Source organism: Suncus etruscus, chromosome 4 (assembly GCF_024139225.1).
Source record: "Suncus etruscus isolate mSunEtr1 chromosome 4, mSunEtr1.pri.cur, whole genome shotgun sequence".
NCBI classification, from domain to species: domain Eukaryota; kingdom Metazoa; phylum Chordata; class Mammalia; order Eulipotyphla; family Soricidae; genus Suncus; species Suncus etruscus.
In genome coordinates this window covers 40,326,716-40,331,670 of record NC_064851.1, presented here as the reverse complement: position 1 = coordinate 40,331,670, position 4,955 = coordinate 40,326,716, and the positions used below count along the sequence as shown (strand labels likewise).

General features: G+C 37.5%; 1 non-coding gene across 1 annotated transcript; it reads right to left on the bottom strand.

Annotated features, from left to right (window-relative positions):
* Positions 1–4,514: 4,514 nt before the first annotated feature.
* Positions 4,515–4,678, bottom strand: LOC126007832 (U1 spliceosomal RNA). The gene has a single exon (XR_007495313.1). It is a non-coding gene; the product is annotated as a U1 spliceosomal RNA (small nuclear RNA).
* Positions 4,679–4,955: the final 277 nt, after the last annotated feature.

The window sequence follows — 4,955 nt, the reverse complement described above, 5'->3', positions numbered from 1 at the left end:
CTAGCTAGTCCTGCCTACAGTTAGAGGGGGAGATAAGGGAGGCATCAAGACCAAACATGGGCAAGGCTACTAAGTAGTGGGTTGGATACAGAGGGGAACACATATTCTAGCCGCCCTGGGGGTGAGGGAAGAGGAAATGGGAGGTAGGACAAAAACGGAGGTGTAGGGAGGACAAATTGGTGATGGGAATCCCCCCTGATTTTATGTAAATATGCACCTATAATGTTATTGTCAACAATATGTAAGACACTATGATCAAAATAAAAATTATATATATTAAAAAAAAGCATTGATAAATTATATACTCTGTATATATTATACATTATATATATTGATAAATTATATACTCTGTATCACCCACTATGATATTCTATATCATAAAAAGAAGGAAAGCAGGGAAAGGAGAGAGATAGAGCCATTTATTCAGGATATTATAATCCACTAGAGGACAAAGGCAAACATATAGTTACTTATAATACAATGAAACTACTATCAGAACAACACAACTTACCAAACAAAAATGAAGACCAACCAGCCAACATTTAGAACCTAGCAATATATATACATATATATAGTACATATATCAGGCTATAAATATCAACATGAATGCACTGTTTTTATACAGTGCTGATTTTACCTCTTTATAAAACCAAATACACTCTGCACTAAAAGGGACATGCTCAAGATAGTTGACAAATGACCTCTTCCTTAGTTTTCAAGAACCTCCCCTACTCTGTCATTATTTCTTTCTAAGACTCCACAAACCCTGCACTTTATAAGCTGATGCCTAGCATAGTGAGAACTCTAGATCTTGCCCCATGCTGGTTATTTAACATAACCTTCGAATCACTCTTGTACATGCATATTTTCTCTCTTCCTTCTGCTTGAATGACAAAGATAACACTAAGAACATACTCATAGAAAGATAGATTCAATATTTGCTTAAAATGTTTAACTTTAAATTGGCATCACAGTTCTCTATTTCTACAAAAGATACAGTTCACCTTGGGTTTAACATTTTAATATTTTCGGGGTTGGTGATGTTCCTATAGTATATAAAATATATTTTATAAAACCTCCCTCTGTGTAGCCAAAACATACTCTGTGAGTTTAAATGATATATATAGAGATCCAAATAATATTAATAATAATAGTTGCAGCAGCAGTTAGAGTTGATAGGAACTTGGGTCGCACAAATTCACGTTGTCTTAATAAGAAAAAGAAAAGATGGTCTGATGGTCTGATAAATTATAGATAACTGGGGCCTATAAACAGAGCTTCTGATTTAGCATGTCTGGAGTGGATACTAAGAAATTGTTTGCTAATTCACTAATATAGATGAGAGAGGTTTATGCTTTAAGATTAACTGCTTTACAAAAAATACAATATAACTTATTGTCAGTTTGAAATTCCATCATTTTATCATTGCTATCACATTGAGCTCTGTGAATTGTGTAGTTGCATTGGGTAAACAAAAAATAAAATAAATAGGTGTTCACTGCGAGGCAAACAAAAAGAGGCTGGCCTGCCATGTGGAAGAAGAAAGACCAGTGCCAGCAAGGTAAATAGGAAGTCCGACCTGTGAAGTGGATGTGGTGAGACTATTATGCCTCTGCTCTGTGGCCACTATGTATATATAGTGAAAAAACTCAACAAAATAAATGCCTTTCTAAGAATATTTCACCCAACCGAATTTTCTATTAAGCATCATGGAAAAAAGAAACCGCTCAAAAAGTTTGCAGACTCAAAACCAATGGTAAACAAAGAACTAAACAGTCCACTTTAAGCAAAGACAGACCCACCAAATAAATAAAAATCCTACAAAAAGATGTTACAAAGTCCATAATAATCATCTCTTTAATTGTCAATGGACTAAATGCATCAATTAAGAGACACAGAGTGGCAAAATGGATCAGAAGATTTGAATCCAATATATTACTGACTTTCAGAAACATATCTGAATGGTCAGGGCAAACACAGATTCAAAGCCAAAGGTTGGAAGAAAATTATTCAAGCAAACAACTCACTTAAAATGGCTGGGGGGACATATTAATATCAACATTAATCAGATGACACAAAGTCTAAACTAAAAAGGGGTAGAAGAGATAGGGGCCAAAGCAGTGGCGCAGGCCGTAAGGTGTCTGCCTTGTGCGCACTAGCCAAGAACTGACAGCTGTTCTATCTCCCCCCTACAGTCCCATATGGTCCCCCAAGCCAGGAGCGATTTCTGTGCACATAGCCAGGAGTAACCTCTGAGTATCAACGGTGTGGCCGAAAAACCAAATAAAATAAAATAAAATAAAAAGTATAGAAGAGCATTTCTGGGCCTGGAGAGATAGCACAGTGGTGTTTGCCTTGCAAGCAGCCGATCCAGGACCAAAGGTGGTTGGTTCGAATCCCGATGTCCCATATGGTCCCCCGTGCCTGCCAGGAGCTATTTCTGAGCAGATAGCCAGGAGTAACCCCTGAGTACCGCCGAGTGTGGCCCAAAAACCAAAAACCAAAAAAAAAAAAAAAAAAAAGAGCATTTCTTACTAACCAAGGGCTTTCAGGAAGAAATCATACCCCTAAATATATACGCACCCAATGAGGGGCAGCAAAATACATAAAACAATTGCTAATAGACTTGAACAAAAACATCAATAGTTAATAGTAGTGGAAGACTTGAACACCATATTTATCACATGTTGATAAATCAACCTGTCTAAACTTAATAAGGGGGCCAGAGATATAGCACCGTGGTAGGGCATTTGTTTTGCACGTGGCTGACCCGGAACAGACCGTGGTTCGATTCTTTACATCCCATATGGTCTCTGGAGCCTTCCAGGAGAGATTTCTGAACATAGAGTCAGGATTAACCCCTGGGCACTGAAGAGTGTGGCCCCAAAATAAACAAATAAAGAAACCAAAACTAAAACACAATAAAACATAATAAGGACATACTGACTTTAAAGGAAGAAATGGAATGGAGTTGCTTAGTAGATATATATAGGGCTCTCCATCCCAAGATAGTTGGATACACATTCTTCTTGAATGTACATGAGACATTCTCCAAGATAGACCACAGGCTGTGCCATAAAACTGGCCTTCATAAAGTCAAGAGGGTAGAAATTAGATCAAATATATTCTCAGACCATGATGCACTGAAAATATAAGTAAATTAAAAAAGACGAAGAAAAAAACTTTAATACCTGGAAATTAAACATCTCATTATTGAATAGTAGCAGGAAGAGAAGAATATAAATAAATAGAGATACATATAGAAGAAAGAGATAAATATAAATATTCTGGAAACAAATAAGAATGAAAATACAAATTATGAGAAAATGTGGGACACAGCAAAAGCCATATTAAGAGGAAATTTTATAGCTTTGCAAGCGTTTATCAGGGCAGGAAGAAAGGGCCTACATAAATAAGTTAATTGCACAAATTACAAAAAAAAGACTAACAAAATGAACCAAAAATAGGGAGGTGAAAGGAAATGATAAAGCTTAGAGCTCGGGAGCCAAAGAGATAGCACAGTGGTAGGGCATTTGCTTTGCACACAGCTGACCCAGAATCAATGGTAGCTCGATTCCTATTATCTCATATGGTCCCCTGAGTTTGCCAGGGGAGATTTCTGAGTGCAGAGCCAGGAGTAACCCCTGAGTATCGCTAGTTGTGACCCAAAAACAAACAAAAAAATTAAAAATAAAATAATAAAGTTTAGAGGACCCAGAGGGATAGCACAGTAGTTAGGCATTTGCCTTGCACGCGGCCAACACAGGAAGGACCCCAGTTTGAATCCCAGCATCCCATATGGTTCTTTGAGCCTGCCAGGAACGACTTCTGAGCACAGAGCCAGGAGTAACTACTGAGTGCTGCCGGGTGTGACCCAGAAAACCATAATAAATAAATAAATAAATAAATAATAAAGCTTAGAGCAGAAATTAATGCACTGGAAACCCAAAATCAGTCCAAATAAAGATCAATGAGAACAAGATTTGGTTTATTGAAAAAAATAATAATACAAAATAAAAACTAAATGCCTTTCCTCTAAGAACTGGCACTAAACTAATTTTCCCACTTTCACCACTCCTATTAAACAAAATAATGGAAGTACTTGCCATAGCAGCAATTAGGCACACACACACACACACACACACACACACACACACACACACACACAAAGGTATCAAGGGCATCCAGATAGGAAAGAAAGAAGTTGAGCTCTCACTGTTTGGAGATAACATGATACTATATTTAGAAAATCCAATAAGCTTCTAAAAACAGTTGATTTGTATAGTCAAGTAGCAGACTACAAAATTAACACACAAAAATCTTGGCCTTCTTATATACAAATAATTATAAAGAAGAAACAGACATTAAAAAAGCAATCTTGGCCAGAGTGTAGCACAGAAGTAAGGTATTTGCCTTGCATGCGGCTGACCCAGGATGAACGAGGATTCAATCCCTGGCGTCCCATATGGTCCCCTGAGCCAGGAGTGATTTCTTTTTTCTTTTTTTTTTTTCTTCAGGGGAGAGCGTGAACGCAGTACCCCACTACCACAAATTATGCAGTTGAGTTTCCCACATTTGGGGAAATCGCAGTGGTCAGCACTTTTTGAGTGCAATTGATAAGCCTCGCCCTGGGGAAATCACCTTTGTGATCATGGTATCTCCCTTGCCAGGTAAGTATGAGGAGTTATTTTTGAGCGTAGGAGTTACTCGGGAGTAACCCCTGAGTGCCACCAGATGTGGCCCAAAGAGCAATCAACAAACAAACAAACAAACAAATAAAGCAATCCCATTCACAATAGAGCCACAGAAAAACAAGTATCTTGAAGTCAACTTAACTAAAGAGGTAAAAGACCTATACAAAGAAAACTTCAAAAAAATAAAAGAGGGGAAAAAAAAGAAATAAAAGAGGACACAAGAGAATGGAGATATAGACCCTGCTCATGGATTGGGAAGAT